The sequence below is a fragment of the Panthera leo genome, chromosome D2 (genome assembly GCF_018350215.1).
Source record: "Panthera leo isolate Ple1 chromosome D2, P.leo_Ple1_pat1.1, whole genome shotgun sequence".
Taxonomy (NCBI): Eukaryota; Metazoa; Chordata; class Mammalia; order Carnivora; family Felidae; genus Panthera; species Panthera leo.
In genome coordinates, this window is record NC_056689.1 from 45,656,909 (window position 1) to 45,675,826 (window position 18,918).

General features: G+C 38.8%; 1 protein-coding gene across 5 annotated transcripts in view; it reads right to left on the reverse strand.

Moving 5' to 3' along the window:
* PTPN20 (protein tyrosine phosphatase non-receptor type 20) overlaps positions 1–18,828 on the reverse strand; it is a 109,859-nt gene extending 91,031 nt beyond the window's left edge. Inside the window, exons 1-2 of one of the 5 annotated variants that reach the window (XM_042908087.1) lie at positions 18,785–18,814; positions 18,394–18,474 (exon numbers count right to left, since the gene is read on the reverse strand). The gene's annotated coding sequence lies outside the window, so the exon portion shown is untranslated. Of the gene's footprint in view, positions 1–10,962; positions 11,049–18,393; positions 18,475–18,613; positions 18,720–18,784 lie in introns of those variants that run through there. The other 4 variants (XM_042908083.1, XM_042908084.1, XM_042908085.1 and 1 more) reach the window with 4 other exon arrangements.
* Between the last annotated feature and the right edge of the window lie 90 nt (positions 18,829–18,918).

An 18,918-nucleotide genomic window follows, 5' to 3' on the forward strand; every position in this document is an offset into this window, starting at 1 on the left:
TACAGCACTGAGGACAGACAAATAAAGTTCCAATATGGCACAAAGTGGTCCCATGTGACCACAAGAGGAAGAAAACACGTGTTTGGTTTCCCAAGAAACAAATGCAGGACATTTTTCTTTAGGAGTTAGAGTGACACAGAAGAACCAATGAATACTGTACATATTCTCCAATGCTTAGTTAAGGTGCGATTGTCAGTCTGTCTCACATGCTCTCAAAACTAAAGCAGATGCCAGCAAAGGCCATTCCTGTATATTGGACTTTATGTTGGAAACAAAATGCCAAAATATAGTTTGAAATGACATGCTCAGCACCTTGTCCTGACAATTCTAACCTCTAGGGCTGAGCACTTCCAATTTTTTTGAAAATTCTTCTCTGAGACCTGTGTTGGCCTAGAAAGAAGAGAATGAAAGAAATCCAAATGCCCAGTACTGAGTAACTACTGCCCTACCTGAAGTCCACCTCAGGTATAAGAGCTCTTTCCTGTGAAATCTGTATTTCCGGTGACTAAATTCTCAGGGCAAGCTTCTTGGACTAGTATTATGTAGCATGTTTTACGCCACTTAAGAATTGCTTTTAGTTTTGTTGTGTTTTTTAAAGGATAAGCGTTACTGCTTTTTCCAATTATAAAGATAACCAGTATTCATGTAGAAAGTGAAGTTCCCATCAGGAAATTTCGCTTTTGATCAGTGGCTTACTAGTCACTCTGAAGTACGTGTGTGTGAGGGTCGGGGGGTACAAAGCAGGGAGGGATGAGGTGCTGAAGTGCACAAGAGCCGCTAGCAGTTCTGGCTGGCACAATCAGGCAAGAAAAAGAAATAAAGGTATTCGAATTGGGAAGGACAAAATAAAACTGTCTTTATTCACATGATTAAGATTTGTGTGCATAATTATACCTCAATAAGGCTGATTTTTAAAAAGCCATAAAAAAAGGGGCGCCTGGGTGGCTCAGTCGGTTAAGCGGCCGGCTTCGGCTCGGGTCATGATCTCACGGTCCGTGAGTTCGAGCCCCGCGTCGGGCTCTGTGCTGACAGCTCAGAGCCTGGAGCCTGTTTCAGATTCTGTGTCTCCCTCTCTCTGACCCTCCCCTGTTCGTGCTCTGTCTCTCCCTGTCTCAAAAATAAATAAAACGTTAAAAAAAAGCCATAAAAAGATAATCTACTTCAGTAAGAGTAAAATAAAACACAGAGGTGATTGTGCTAAAAAGATTTTAAAAATCAAGTTGTTAATGGAAGTTTAAACATTAAAGAGCTGTTATCCACCATCATGGAAATGAGAGAACTGTTACCCCTTCGCGGGTCTTTACCATCTTGTTTGTATTTTAAAGCACTGGAAGTCTGTGTCAACAATGCTCAGTCACTTGCAACCCAGGGACTGACATAGTTACCATGAGCCACACTCTGAGCAAATACTTTTTCAATTATTAGAATGGCATTAGTAAAAATAACTACTTACTAACAACATTTGAAAATGACTTCATTACCTAGATGTTTCTGCTATTTAGGTGCCAAGACAAACAATCTTCTACTGCTTGTTTCATTCATGACATAACTTGCTTTGGCATCTTCCCTCGAACCCCCTGAACATCATATCCATCTGTCTGTTGTTCTTCTTTTTTTAACTTCCCTCTTACCTTCCTCTCGCTCTTTAGGAAATAAAGTTTGCCAGTAACTACATGAGAGTGCCTGCCTGTTTCAAAATATGTAGCTCCTGTACCTTTAAGCAATAGACCTTGGCTTGTATATCCCAAGGAACTATTTATTTATAGGGTACAGCTGAGCCTTTCCATAACTAAGATTATGTCAGTCACAAACATATACACATGACATACGTGTGCAGACAAGAGTTGACATAGCAGGCCTTAGGCTGCCACACTTAGAAAAACCTACTTGCAAGGGTGGCCCTTGGTTGTCATCCGGGAACTTTCCTGGCAAAGTCATTTCCAGGAATTGCCCTAAATGAGAAGTCATTTCCCTAAATGAGAAGAGTGACTCACTGTGCCTACACTGTATAAATGATGTGGTGTATGCTGAACATCTGTTTTCCTTCTGGACATCTGGAATTTCAGTGACCACCATCAGTCACACAAATACTGTGTGTCTTCATGACTGCCCCCCAAGAAAGACCCTCAATGCCTAACCTCAGGTGAGCTTCTTACGTAGACATACTTCACAGGAGCTGTCACAATTTGTTGCTGGGGGAATTAAATACATTCTGTGTGACCCCACTAAGAGTGGACTCTGGAAAGCTTGCACATGGTTTCCTCCTGCAAAGGACTGAATGTTTGCGTCCTCCAAAATGCATATGTTGAAACCCTAATCCCAATATAATGGTATTTGGAGGTGGGGTCTTTGGGAGGTAGGTCGTGAGAGTGAGACCTCGTGAATGGGATTAGGGCCCTTATAGGAAGCAGAGAGCTCTCTTTCCACCAGTGAGGACACAACAAGAAGATGGAAGTCTGCAACCCGGAATAAAGTCCTCATCAAAACCTGACCATTCTGGCACCTTGATCTTGGACTTTTAGTGTCCAAAACTGTGAGAAAGAAATGTTTGTTGTTTAAGCTACTCAGTTTATGGTATTTTGTTGAAGCAGCCTGAACTCGGACAAAAATTGGTTCTGAGAAGTGGGGGTGCTGCTGTAATCCAGGAGTGCTTTAGAACCGGGTAATGGGTGGAGGCTGGAAGAGTTTCAAGGTGCATGCTAGAAAAAGCCTAGACTGCCATGAAAGGACTTCTAAAGGCAATTTTTGTGAGAGCTCAGGAAGCAAAGAAGAGTGCTACAGACAAAGTTTCCATTTTCTTAGAGAATACATAAGTAACCACGAGTAGAATTTTGGTAGAAATATGGATGGTAAAGGTGATTCTGATGAGATCTAAAACTAAAATGAGGAACATGTCACTGCACAATGTTAAAGGGTCGAGGGGAAAAGGTGGACAACATATATGAACAGGTAGAGAATTTAAGTAGAGTGACAGAAACTACTTTAAAAAAATCAAATGGAAATGCTAGAAATAGAAAACAATATCAGAGATAAAGGATTTCTTAGATGGATCTATTAGAAGACTGAACACAGCTGAAGAGAAAAATCGTAAGCTTGAAGACAGGTAAATAAAGATGATCCAAAATGAAATAAGCAGATGAGTGAAAATCAGAAGATCATTCAAAAGTAGTGGATCATTATCGAATGGCCTAATTTCTGTATAAGTGGAGTCACCAAGAGAGAGAATACCTGAGAAATGTCCATAATTAATAGATGATAAGAAATCACAAATCAAAGATGTGTTCAGAACCTCAATTCGGGGGAGGGGGGAGTGTATGGATTACACACATCATAGTCCACATGCTGACAAACAAAGATATTGTGGAAATCTGGGAGGGACCTATGAAAAAACTGACAGAATTCAGGGTCAGCATACTTGCACTAAAAGATGTTAAAAGAAGTTCTTCAAGAAGAAAAGTAGGCCACAGATGGAAATTTGAAGTTACATGCCAAACATGTGGAAAATACCAAAAACGGTAAGAATGCCAAAGAATGGTAAAAATATACAGGATTTTTTAATCTCTTTAAAAGATAATTGCGACTTCGGGTTTAGCTTTAACAGGCAAAGAGCTAGGAAGTCATCACTCTCATCTTCACAAGAAAAAAAGATGAAGAAAGTAAAAATCAATGACTTTTCTTAGATCCACCAGCGGACTGAGGTGGCAGAGAAAATCGCCACCCCAAATCTGGAGAGACAGGCAGATACAGACAAGTGCTGCTGAGATCAGCTTACCTACAACAGAGGCATCAGAGCCGGTAGGGAGTAGGGAGAATTAAGCTCACTGCTTTTACAAAGTGCTGTAGGCTGAGCGTGGACTACTTTGAAAGTGAAAAACCCCTGAGGTGAAGGAGGTCAGAAGGTACAGACTTCCAGTTATAAAGTAAACAAGCCCTGGAGATGTCACATACAGCAGGTGACTAGAGTCAATAAAACTGTAGTGTATATTTGAAAGTTGCTCAGAGAATGGGTCTTGAAAGTTCTTACCACAAGAAAAGAATTATAATTGTGTGGTGACAGATGTTATTTAGTCTTATTGTGCTGATCTCCCAATATATACAAATATCGAATCATTATGTGGTTCACCTGAAATTAATATAACATTCCATGCCAATTCTATCAATTCTTTAAAAAATGGGAAAAAGACAGAATTCGCCTAAAGGAGGGAAAGAAATTGACAACACGCCTTGAAAATAACCCAACATGATTAAATAACAGGAAAATGCAAAATAAAACTGCAGTAAGATACCATTACTCCCCCAACTAGAAATCCCAAAATTACAAAGGCTAAAAATTGGAAGTGTTGACAATGATTTGGAAAAATTACAAGTGTTGGCAATGATCTGGACAAATTATGTATTCTCACGTATAGTGGGAGAGTGTAAAATGATACAAATACAAAAGTAAAGTGTGGCAGTTTCTTTTTACATTACATATGTACTTACCACAGAAGCAGCATGCTCACTCTTAGATATTTACTAAGAAAAATTTATTAAGCAAAATGAAAACTTACACGCACATAAAGACTTGTTCATCAATGTTCATAGCAGTGCTTTTCATAATAATTCCAACCTTAAAACAGTCCAAATGCCCCTCACTGGATGATGTATAATCATAGAATGGAATGAAAATACTGTTCCAAAATAAAAAGGGATGAAGTGAAAAAAAAACAAAAAAACAAACAACTGAGGGTCCAGACTTGGAAAAGCCTCAATACTTATATGAATTTTAGCTCCAAGAACTGCACTGGGTTCCCATGATAAAAAATATTTTAAAAAATACCCTTGTGTTTTAGATGGGGGAGGGGAGAACAGCGTAACCTATCTGGGACAATTTGGACAATAGGGACAATTTGCATTGTCCCTAAAGCATTCTCCATAACAAAGGCCTGCACTCCAAGGAAGAGTACTTGACTAGAGCTTTATCTGACCTGGAGGAAGAGCTACCTCCAACTCTAGCCTCCTCTAGCCATCTGTCTTAGGTAAAGAGATAAGAAAAGAGACTAATCAACAATTCAGAAAATCACATCCTAAGGACTCAGGACCACCAAAAATACAAGATCTAATCCTAAAATTACACAATGCTTTTCTTCCTCAAAGCCCTACCATATCATCTAGGCTTCAGTATGCTAGCATATGTTAGCAGTGCATTATAATTGAAAAAGCTGCAAGCTGCAAGTTACAAACTCTATGTAAGGAAAGTTCTTGGGAAAACCTAGAGACAACAGAGGTATGGAAAGATTTTTTTTTAAAGAAAGAAAAAGAAAGAAACTAGAAGAAACTGCAAGCTCTGACACCTACAGCTATAGGAAACATTAGACAAGAGTCCAGTTTCCAGCCAGACTGACACAAAATCTCACTCTAAAAGCCTAAAGGAGTGCCTGGGTGGCTCAGTTGGTTGGGCAGCTGACTACAGCTCAGGTCATGATCTTGCAGTCTGTGAGTTCGAGCCCCACGTGGGGCTGTGTGCTGAGAGCTCAGAGCCTGAAACCTGCTACCAATTCTGTGTCTCCCTCTCTCTGCCCCTTCCCTGCATGCTCTCTCAAAAATAATAAACATAAAAAAAAAATTTAAAGCCTAAGGACCTCAGTTCTTATTACTCAAATACTATGTCTGACTTTCAAGAAAAATTACAAAACATTCTAAACAAGGAAAAGAAAAACCTTACCATCTAAAGAGACAAAGCAAGTTCAGAACTAGATTCCAATATGACACACATATCCAGTAGGGATTTAACAAAAACTAAGAGCTCTAGGAAAAAGAAGTAATAATGTGTAAGAATATATGGGTCATGGACACAAACAGATGGCAAACTGTAAAAACAAATAAATAAATAGGAAATGTTCAAAGTAAAAAACACTGTAACATAAATGAAAAATGCTTGTGATGAACTCATCAGTAGATTGGGCCTGGTTGCAGAAAGAATCAGCAAGCTTGAAGACACGTCAACAGAAACCTCCCAAACTAAAAAGAAAGAGAAAAAAGAAAGGGTGTGGGGGATAGAACAAAATATATAAGAACTACTGGACAATTTTAAAAAGTGTAACATATGTATAATGGGAATGCCAGAAGGAGCATAAAGGAAGGGAGGGAGGGAAGAAGAGAGGGAGGGAAGAAGGTGGGGAAGGAAGGAACAGAAATACCTGAAGTAAAAATAATCAAGACTTTCCTCAAATTAATGACAGACATGAAACCACAGAACCAAGATGCTCAGAAAACACCAAGGAGGATAAATATCCAAAGCATATTATATTCAAACTGAAGAAAACCAAAGACAAAGAGAAAATCTTGAAAGAAGTGAGAAGGGGGGTAAATACAATACCTATAGAGGAACAAAGACAAGATTTACATCTGATTTCTTGTAAGAAACCACACAAACAAGAAGACCATAGAGTACTTTAAATGATGAAAGGAAAAAAAAACCCAATTTAGAATTCTGCATACAGTGAAATTATCCTTCCAATGTGAAAGAGAAATAAAGACTTGCTCAAACAAACAAAAACTAGGGGATTTTTCCCAGACCTCCACATAAGAAATTTTAACAAAGTTCTTCAAAGAAAGGAAAAGGCCAGAAACTAAGAACATCACAGAAAGAATAAATGAAGGTCAAGTAGAATCTCTTGTTTTTCCTATTCCTAATTGATCTAATAATTTTTCAAGTAATAATGGCAACAATGTACTGGGTGATTATAGCATATGGATAAATGAAATGAATGAGCAATGTCATAAGGGATAGGAGGGAAAAATTGGGACTACTGTGTAATAAGATAAATATGTAAGGCAAAATGGGGAGTACCCATGAAACAGCATAATGTTATTTGAATGTAGACTTACACTTATTATAAATGTATACTGCAAACACTAAGGTAACCACTAAAAAAATTAATTTTTTAATTAAGAGGACAGAAAATGATTTACCATAAGTGACTGACCACAAAATGATCAATTAAAATCAAGGAAGGCAGAAAAATGGAGGAAGATAAAGAAACAAAGAACAAGTACAAGTAGAAAACAGTTACAAATACAGTAGATATTGACCCCACTATATTATTATCACTTTAAATATGAATAGTCTAATAAATACATTCACATGTCAGAGTAGACTTTTTAAAAACCTCCAATATAACTTGTCTCTCAGAACCCCACTTTAAATATAAAGACAAAGATAGATTTTTTAGATAGGGAAAGAAATAGATATAGCATGCTAACACTAATCAAAAGGAAGCTAGAGTATCTATATTAATCTCAGGCAAAGCAGACTCCAGAACAAGGAAAATTACCAGAGACGAAAGGTGGCACTACATAATGATAAATCGTCCATTCTCCAAGAGGATATAACAATCCTTAACAGGTACACATCTAACAAAGTGTCAAAATATGTGAGGCAAAAAGTAATAAAACTACAAAGAGAAATAAACAAATCCACTATTTTAGTTATAGAAATCAGCACCTTTCTATCAGTAGTGGACAGATTCAGCAAGCAGAAAATCAGTAAGGATACAGTTGAGCTGATCAACACAAGCAATCAACTGTATCTGACATTTATCAAATACTTCCTTCAACAATAGCAGAATGAGCACTCTTATCAAGCTTACATGGAACATTCACAAAGACAGGTCACACCTCAAGCCACAAAACACACTTTAAGACAAATTGGAAAGAGTATAAATCATACAAAATATGCTCTCAGAACACTGTGAAATTAAACTAGAAATAAGTAACAGAACGATAGCTGGGGATTAAACAACATGTGATTAGATAACACAGAAGTCAAAGAAGTCTCAAGAGAAATTTTAAAATATTTTGAACTAAATGAAAATTGAAATACAACTTATCAAAATTTGTGAGATACAGCAAAAGCAATGCTTAGGAATAAATTTAAAGTACTAAATACATATATTTAAAAAAGAAAGATAAAATCAATAACTAAGCTTCTACCTCAAGACATTAAAGAAAAAGGGGCAATATAAACCTAAAACAAGCAAAGAAAGAATAAAAATTAAAGCAAATATAAATGAAGTTGATAACACCAAATCAATAGAGAAAATCAATAAAACCAAAAGCTGGTTCTTTGTAAAGATAAATAAAATAGATAAACCTATAACCAGGATAACCACGGAAAAAAGTGAGCCAATGCCAAGTACTAATATCAGAAATAAAAAAGGATTATCACTACTGATTCTATGGACATTAAAAGGATAAGAGAGGAATATTATCATGCCCTCATATTTGATAACTCAGATTAAAGAGATCAATTCCTTATAAAACATAAACTACCAATATTCACAAAAGAAAAAGTTGATCATCTGAATGAGCCTATGTCTATAAAAGAAATTCAATCAATAAATATATACGAATTACCTCCAATCTCTTCCATAAAACAGAATCATAGAGAACACTTTGTAACTCATTCTTTTTTTTTTTTTTTTTTTTTTTAATTTTTTTTTTTTTTTTCAACGTTTATTTTTATTTTTGGGACAGAGAGAGACAGAGCATGAACGGGGGAGGGACAGAGAGAGAGGGAGACACAGAATCGGAAACAGGCTCCAGGCTCCGAGCCATCAGCCCAGAGCCCGACGCGGGGCTCGAACTCACGGACCGTGAGATCGTGACCTGGCTGAAGTCGGACGCTTAACCGACTGCGCCACCCAGGCGCCCCTGTAACTCATTCTATAAAGCCAACATTGCCCTAACATCAAAACCAGATGAAGACATTAAAAGAAAAAAAAAAAAAAACTATAGGCCAAAATCACTCATGAACACAGATACAAAAATCAACAAAACTATCAGCAACTGAATCCAAAAATATATCAAAATAATTATAACCATGACCAGCAAAACTTATTCCAAGTATGCAAGGTTGGCTCAACATGTGAAAACCAACTGACGTAATGCAACAAAACAGTCTAAAGAAGAAAAATTATATTATCACGCCAATATACATAGAAAAAACATTTAACAAAATCCAAACACATTCATGATAAAAAAAAAAAACTCTCAGGAAACCAGGATTAGAGGAGGGGAACGTCCTCAACTTGACAAAGAACATCTACAAAAACATCTACAGGTAACTTAATGATGATAAACTAGATGCTTTCTTCTAAGATGGGGAACAAGGCAAGGATATCCTCTCCCACCACTCCTATTCAAGACCAAATTATAGAAGTCCTACCTAATGCATAACACAAGGGAAATAAAAGATACACAGATTGGTAAGGAAAAAATAAAACTACCTTTCATCTCAGATGACATGATTGCCTAAGAAGAAAATACCAAAGAATCAACAACAACAAAAGAACTCCTGGAGCTAATAAGGAATTATAGCAAGGTTGAAGGTTGAAGTTAATATACAAATGTCAATTCCTTTCCTATATACCAGCAATGAACAAATGAAACTGGAAATAAAAAATACATCATTACATTAGCTTCATCCAAAATGAGATACATAGGCATAAATTTAACAAAATATGTACTGGATGTACATGAAGAACTCTACAAAACTAATGAAAGAAAGGAAACGTCTAAATAAATGAAGAAATATTACATGTTCATGGATAGAAAGACTCAAAATTATTAAGATCTCAATTCTTCCAAATGTGTTTTATAGAGTCAGTGCAATCTCAGTCAAAATCCCAGCAAGTTGTTTTGTAGTTACCAATAAACTCATGCTAAAGTATATGTACACAATGGAATACTACGTGGCAATGAGAAAGAATGAAATATGGCCTTTTGTAGCAACGTGCATGGAACTGGAGAGTGTGATGCTAAGTGAAATAAGTCATACAGAGAAAGACAGATACCATATGTTTTCACTCTTATGTGGATCCTGAGAAACTTAACAGAAGTCTATGGGGTGGGGGGGGGGGGGGAGGAAGAAAAAAAAAAAGAGGTTAGAGAGAGAGAGAGCCAAAGCATAAGAGACTCTTAAAAACTGAGAACAAACTGAGGGTTGATGGGGGGTGGGAGGGAGGGGAGGCTGGGTGATGGGTATTGAGGAGGGCACCTTTTGGGATGAGCACTGGGTGTTATATGGAAACCAACTTGACAATAAATTCTATATTAAAAAAATAAATAAAGTATATGTGAGAAAGCAAAAGATTCAGAATAATCAACACAATACTGAAGAACGAAGTAGGAACTGACACTTCAGGATTTCAAGATTTACTATAAAGATACAGTAATCAATACAGCATGACACGGTGGGAAAAAAAACAAATAGATCAACAGAGAGACCAGACACAGACCCACACAAATTTGGTCAACTGATCCTTGATAAAAAAGCAAATGCAATTCAATAGAGAAAGAACATTCTTTCTGACAAACGGCACTGAAACAACTGGACATCCATATGCCAAAAAAAAAAAAAAAAAAAAAAAATCTAGACTGTACACTTTTAAAAAATTAATTCAAAATGGATTATAGGCCTAAATGTAAAGCACAAAATTATAAAACTTCTAAAAGATAACTATATTGGTGCCCAAGGGCTATCATAACAAAGTACCACAAACTGGGTGACTTTAAAAAAAAAAACAAACTGGGGTGCCTGGGTGGCTCAGTCGGTGAAGCATCCGACTTCAGCTCAGGTCATGATCTCGCAGTTTGTGAGTTCGAGCCCCACTTTGGGCTCTGTGCTGACAGTCTGGAGCCTGGAGCCTGCTTTGGATTCTGTGTCTCTGTCTCTCTCTGCTCCTCCTCCTCCACTCTGTCTCTCTCTCTCTCAAAAATAAATAAACATTTAAAAAGTAAAAAAAAAAAAAAAACTCCTAAATAGCTCAACAATTAAAAAAAATATTTAATGGGCAAAAGATCTAAACTGATGTCTCACCAAAGAATATATGCAAATGGAAAATAAGCATATGAAAAGCCGTTCAACATCATATGGCATTAGAGATCTGCAAGTTACAACAATGAGATGTTACTACATACCTATTAGGCCAAAATCCAAAAAAAAACTGAGCAAACCAAATGCTGTTAAGGATGGAGATACATTGCTGGAAATGCCAAAATGGTACAGCCACTCTGGAAGACAATTTAGCACATTCTTACAAAGCTAAGCATATTATTTCCATATGATCTGGCAACTGTACTCCTAGGTATTGACCCAACTGATTTTAAATGTATATCCACACAAAACCCTGTGTTCAAATGTTGATAGCCACTTTATTCACAATCATCAAAAACAGGGGTGGGGGAGGTAGAGCTGGAAATGCCCAAAATGTCCTTCATTAGTTGAATTGATAAACAAACTATAGTACATCCACCCAATGTAGTATTATTTGGTGATAAAAGGAAATGAGGGAGCACCTGGGTGGCTCAGTAGGTTAAGCGTCCAACTTCAGCTCAGGACATGATCTCACCGTTCCCAAGTTCAAGCCCCACGTTGGGCTCTGTGCTGACAGCTCAGAGCCTGGAGCCTGCTTCAGATTCTGTGTCTCCCTCTCTCCCTGCCCTTCCCCCGCTCATGCTCTGGTTCTCTCTCTTTCTCTCAAAAATAAAAAAATATTAAAAATTTTTTTAAAATAAAGAAAAAGAAAAGAGCTATCAAGCTATAAATAGATATGTAGGCACCTTAAGTGAATGTTGCTAAGGAAAAGAAGAGAGGCTGAAAAGGCCACATACTGGATGATTTCAACTATATTACAAGTCTTTTATCATATATGTATTTTGCAAAATCATCTCCAAGTGTGAGACTTGTCTTTATTCTCTTAACAGTACCTTTCACAGAAGTTTTTAATTTTAATAAAGACTAAATTATCATTTTTTTTTTTCTTTCATGGTGATCCATGGATGATTCCTTTTGGTGTAGTACCTAAAAATTCATTGCTGAAACCAAGGTCACCCATATTTTCTCCAGTGTGATTGTTGTGGGCAAACTGTATTCCCTAAAAAGATATTTTGAAGTCCTAACCCCCAGTATCTGTGAACATAAACTTTTTTGGAAATAGGCTATTTGCAGACGTAATTAAGATGAGGTCCTAATGCAATGACTGATGTCCTTTTAAGATAAGGAAAATCTGGACACAGACAGAGGAAGAAATCCATATGACAAGAGAGGCAAAAACTGGAGTGATGTGTCTACAAGCCAAGGACAGCAAGCATTGCTGGCAACCACCAAAAGTTAGGAAGAAGCAAGGAAAGATCCTTCTGTAGAAACTTCAGAGAGAGCATGGCCTTGCTGACAAAATCTCAGAATCTTGCCTCCAGAACTGTGAAAGAATACACTTCTGTTTTCTCACAGACATCCAGTCTGCGGTACTTTGTTATGGCAACCCTAAGAACCAATACATATTTCGGTACCATGAAGTACAGGGTTGCTATAATAGATACCCAAAAAAAATGTGGAAGTGGCTTTGTAATTAGGTAATGGATAGAGGACATAAGAGTGTTGAGGCACATTATAGAAAAAGCCTAGTCTGCCTTGAAAAGACTGTGGGTAGAAATGTGGACATTAAAGGCGACTCTGGTGAGGGGTCAGAAAGAAAAGAGGGGAATGGTGTAAAAAGCATCTCCAGTCTTCGAGAATACATGTACCATCCAAGAAAAGAATATTGCTAGAAACATAAACTTTAAAGGTTCTTCAGGCTAGGCCTTAGAAGGAAATAATGAGAGACGCCTGGGTAACTCAGGTGATAAGCATCCGATTCTTGATTTCGGCTCAGGTCATGATCTCATGGTTTGTGAGATCAAACCCCACATCAGGCTCTGTCCTGACAGTGTGGAGCCTGGAGACTGTTTCAGATTCTGTGTCTCCCTCTCTCCCTGCCCCTCCCCTGATTGTGCTCTGTTTCTCTCTCTCTCAAAAATAAATAAACATTTTTTAAAATTTTTTTTCCACAGGAAATAATGAACATATTATTGGATACTGGAAGAAAAGCAATCATTGTTACAAAGTGGCAAAAACTGCCTGAAATGTGTTCTACTGTTGGGTCGAAGTAGAACTTGTAACTACAGTTGCCTTAAACAAAGTGGAGGTGAGGGGCACTGACCACCCCCGCCCCCCGCCATGGTAAAAAGTACACCTGTAACTTTTGACTCCCCAAAAATGTAACTACTTATACTCTACTATTGACTGGAAGCCTTACCAATAACACAGAGTCAATTGACACATCTGAATGTATCATATCTACGGATATATTACATCTGTATGTCTCATATACTGTATTCTTAAAGTAAGCTAGAGAAAAGATGATGTTATTTAAAATATCTTAAGAGAAAATACACTTATAATACTACATTTATCAAAAAAAAAATCCACATATAAGTGGACCCATGCAGTTCAAACCCATGTTATTCAAGGGTCAACTGTAATGAACTTGGATATTTAGCTGAGGATATTCCTAAGCAAAGTGTAGAAGATGTGACCATGGGTTCTCCTTGCTGCCTATATAAGAAAATGCAAGAGGGAAGAGATAAATTGAGAAAGGAATTGTTAGGCGAAATGGAACCAGCATTTGATGATTTGGAATATTCTCAACCTATCCAATATATCATGCTCTGGAAACAAGACTAAAGGTATGGTTTGACAAAGTTCGGTAAGAGCATGTCCCTGCTAATAACTTGATTTCAGACTTCTAGCTTCCAGAACCGTGAAAGAATGCATATATTAGGACACTAAGAGCACAAACCACAAAAGAAAAAATTGGAAGACTCTTAAAAATTTTTCTTAATCCCATTCTTCAAAAGATTACATTAAGAAAATATAAAGATAAGCCACACACTAGAAGAAACACCTATATGGAAAAGCACTTGTATTCCAAACATGTAAAGACCCTTATAAACTCAAGAAGACAAACAACCCAAGTTTTTTTTTTTTTTTTAATGAGCAAAATATTTGAACAGACACTTCACCAAAGAAAAAACTACAGATGGTAAATTAAACATAGGAAAAAAACACTCAACACCATTTGTCAACAGGAAAATGCAAAAGGAAACAATGAGATGCCACTACACACTTATCAGGATGGCTAAAATGAAATACAATCACACGAACAATACAAAGCAATTCTGGCAAAAATGGAACAACTGGAACTCTGATGCACCGCTGTCAGGACCCCTTTACTCACTACCTTGCTTTAGTTTTCTTAAAAGCACTTTTCATTACCTTAAGATTTACCTATGTATGGAAGTCCTTGTGTATCTGCTCATATGTGTACTGTCTATCTCCCTCCGTATAAGTACCATGAGGCTGGTGACCTGGTCTGTCTTGTCACCACAGTGTCACCTCAACACCAAGATGAATGGTAGAAAGTGGGCACTCAATACATATGTACTAAAAGGCAGTAAGAAGCAGAAAGAAGTGACACAAAGATAAGTAAATTTGCAAAAGCAAGGAACCCAGTCATAGCAGCCCAAAGAGGGGCAACCTGATGTAAAAGAAAGTAAATTTAGACCGCCAGGACTGTGCGCGTTCGAATTATCTGGGGAGCTCTGCAAAATACCGACTGCAGGTCACATCAAATGAATGAAATCAGAGAATGGGGTCCAAGTATTGATCATTAAAGTTCTCCAGGTGATCCTAGTGTGCAGTCAAGATTAAAAACTACTGAGGAAATGGAACCTAGGCTTTGGAGCTGTACCTACTTGGGTGAAAATCTTGGGCAAGTGACATAACCTCCCTCTGCCCCAAAAATCTCATCTATAAAATGGGAACAATATATACCTCCCAAAGACTGAGATTCTATATAAAGCTCTAAGTAAATGTTAATGTGCCTCTCCAGGGCAAGCTTGATGAGATATTCATTGCTTGGTATGACAAATGCTAATTCAATCATCAGTTCATATCTTCCATTGTTACCTGATTATTGAAGTGAACATTTGCATTGGTGAAGTTTAGAAATGCTAACTTTCTCAGTGTTCTGATGATAAGATGCCACCTGAAGCTATGTCCATTTTAAATCTATGAGTAACTAAACTTTGAAGGGAAATCTAATTTATTATTTATACCAGCGATTCTCAAACCTGGATGCAGGTTAGAATCAACTTAAGCTTTTTTAAAAATAACCCATACCAAATGTCCAGACCATGCGAAAGCCCATTAAATCAAAATCCTTGGGGTAGGTCCAGAGCATGAATATTGTTTAAAAGGCTAATTGATCTGTAATTCTAAAACACAGTCAGGGCTGAAAAATACTTATTTGCACTAATGACACCCCATGCTAACTACATATCCGAGTCATTTGTGGAGCTCTCAAAAAAAAATAGATGGATTCCAGAATCCTGCCATAACTTAGTGATTCCGAGTCCATGGACATGGAACTTGTCATTTTGCAAAGCATCATAAAACTTCCCCCTGGTGATTGTGACAGAAACCCGCAGGGAAACACTACTTTATACTATGAATTTACTCTCCCTGTTGTGTACCAGCAAAGGTCATTTAGAACTTTCCTGGCATGTTTAGAACTTTCATGGCCGCCCATGCCAAGCCTTCTCAGTTTCTTTTAATCAGTAACTGATGCAATACATCACAGCAAGTCTAAAGTCTACAGACCTTTTCAAAACATTTTCATGTGCAGACTACTGACCCGCATCATTTACCACACACTGTGCCCAGCACCAGCTATGCAGTCCGCTGGCCTTTCTAACCAAATCCCATTAGGCTGCCGATTTGGGAATGGCAAAATGGAATGCCCAGGCCTCATTTCCCTTTAAGTGGTATGTGATACCAGGACTAATGACATTAACCTCACTGGTCAGATGAGTCTGAATGAAATCCAAGTTGTTTTCTGCACCTAGAGGCAAACTTAAATTTGCTTCCCTCAGACATAATAAAATCTAAGGAAAGGTGATCTCTTAATTAGGAGCATTAACAGAATGCCCTGTAATTTTCAAACTCTACTAAACCCAGCAGCAGGACCCTTAGTGAATGATTTTAGGGGAGTCAATCAGTACACATATCACCCTGGCTGCGTTACCAGACAGATGGTAATAGCATTTAAACAACCAGGCATTATTCTTAAGCTTATTAAATACATAAATCATGTGATCCTCAAAATAACCCTATTAAGCACATACTGTACTTTTATTATTCCCATTTCATGAGTTAAAAAAAAAAAAATGCACACGGAAGTTAAATGAGTTGTCCAAAGACACAGAGCCAGTAAGTGGCAGTTTTTGAACACAGGCAATTTGCTTCAGTCTGTTACCTTAACTAGTAGATGAGTGATGGCCAAACAATCTTTAAAAAAATTTTAAAAAAATGTTAAGTTAGTCCGCAGCAAACACTGGATATCAGACTATGTGTACTGTGGGTAAGTGACTTAACCTCTCTGTGCCATTTCTGCACATGAAAAATAGAGATGACAGTACCTGCCTCAGTGAGTTGGGGTGAGGATTAAACAAGACAATGCATGTGATGTGCTTAGAACGGTACTTGACATTTTTAAGAGCTGTCAATGTCAGCCATTATTGTTATTTGTACCATAGTACGGCCCAAGTGGTTGGGGAGAAATGACAACCTACTAAACTGAAAATCCTCTCTGGTGATCTTAGATCTGTAGATTCTGTAAAGTCCCAGTATATCAGACCCGATAGGAAGCGCAAAACAGACTTTCACGAGAACTTTGTAACTGTTACTGTGACAAAGCCCCAGCCCATCCAGGCCAAGACTGAATGAGTCTGCCAGTGACAGCCCCGTTTGCTATAGTTTAGCCTTTTTTAGCCAACATCCCCAATTATCAGGCTATATAAATACAACACACTAGGAGACAGACTTCGAAATAGCTGCAAACAGTGGACTCAGGTTTGAATGGAGAGGACCCTGTCAGTTGCTAAAGGTCAGCATTCTCCCCTGGTTATATTTGCATAAACCAAAAGAAAAACAAAACAAGAGCTCAAAAATAGGTAACATTCATCATGTGCTTGCCACTTATTAAATGTTTTCCATATGTTGCTTCATTTAATCCTCAAAACACCGTTCCAGGGGCTAACATTCCCAGAGAAAACCACACAACCCCACTGGTCGATCTCACTCTGAATTCATTTCTACACACCTCGAACAGGTATTCAACACTGCCTGACAGTCCAATCCCATTTCCCTAGTCACTTCACTTCTCCACTCTGCAGAAGGACTACGTCACATGCGTCTCCTCAAGAGTCTAACACCTCTTCTCCTCTCCCCTACTGTCCTTTCAGTCAATGACTGCATTACAGACAGATGGTGCTACTACCACCTGCCTGCATCTGCACCTGTTGTCTCAGCTTCCCCTCTAGTGATACTGGAATATGTGCTCCTGATCAATTCAAAGCCAACCACCCACCTGCTCTGGATCTCCTCCCCTCTCAGATATTCAACGACCTACCCCTGCAATGTTCCCCTCTCTCATCTGCATCATTTCTCCCTTTCTAGGAGTTCAATCCTACTGGCATATAAATATATTCTAGTTTCTTCTATCTTGGAAAAAAAAAAAAAAACCCACTTGACCTAAAGGCCCCTCTAGTCCAAAAAGTTATTCTTGTTAAAATGATTAAAATCCTAATTCCAAATCCATCTTACACAGTGGCATTCGCCACAGTTAACCACCACTTCCTTCTTTTTTTTGGCTTCCCTTTTTCTTTTCTGGGTACACTCTCAACCTAGGTGGTTTCAGCCAGTCCCTTAGTTTAAATACCATCTATGTGGTAGTGATTCCAAAGCCCTGACATCGCGCAGGACTTCAGATACAAATTTCCAATGGCCTCTCTGGCATCTCAACTTAAAAATCTACTAGATTTGTCATGTATATTTCACCATAATAAAACAAAATAAATCTACAAGGTGACAGATGGAGAGAGGGATGGAGAGATAAATCAGTATGTGAGAAAAAAAAAACAAACAAACAAGAACAAGTGTGGTTAAATGTTAGTGGTGGGACCTAGGTGGTGGGTATACAGAGTTCAGTGGAAAATTCTTTCCAACTATGTTGTTTGTATGTCACACGTTGGGGGAAAACCTAATAGGCATCTCAAACCTAACATATTCAAAACATTAATTCTTGGTTCCACCCCTTCCAAAAATGAAACCTACACCCCACCTACATTTTTCCCCATCTCATTAAACAGCAAGGCAAAAGAGTAGGCGAGGCAAAAACCCAGCACTCAGCCTTGACTAGCTATCTTCCCCCCTGGACTATAACTCCATCAAAGCAGGGGCCCTGCCTATCTTGTTCATGTATATTCCCAACTTCGAGAGCAGTGCCTGGCACACAGGAGGTGTTCAAAACTAGCTGCTGAATTAACTGATGAATTAATGCTCTGTTTCTTGCTAGGCCCCTCAACCCTCATTGGTCCTTGAGTGAGACCGGAGTTCTTGGCCTCGAAACCTCCCCAGCCCAGGCCAGCGAGGACCATACCATGTCTTAGTATCTGATTATGGCTTCTTACCAATCATATCGGCTCCATGCTTCTCAATGAGAGTTCAAGGCCTTTCTTTACCACAGAGCCAAAGTGTTTCCTGCCCCAAACCTGTCACACACACAGGAACCACAACACATGTCACAGTACAGCTGGACATCACACTACGCAGGCTGAGTCTCCGCCCCCCCCCCCACCCCCACCCGCCTCCTTGGCTTCTCTTTGCCCAGGGCCTGCCCAAAACCAGCACCTGCAGGCCTCCTGGGGACTGGGGCCACAACACACTCCTTCTGCCCCTGGGCATCAAAGGCATCTTCCTCTCCGGGCCACCGAGTGAGCCCAAGTCGGCCCTCTCACGCTGCTGCGCAGCAGCCTCCCCCACCCTCCCCGCTGCCACTTGGCCCCAGCCACCATTCCTCACCTGGCCTGCCCCGCCCTGCCTGGCACCAACCGCCCCCTGCCCGCCCCCAGCCCGCCTTGCCAGTTGGGTTCTCGCGGGAGCCCGCAGACCCAATCCCAGCCACGCCTGCGAGCCTGCGCACTGGAGCCTCACCC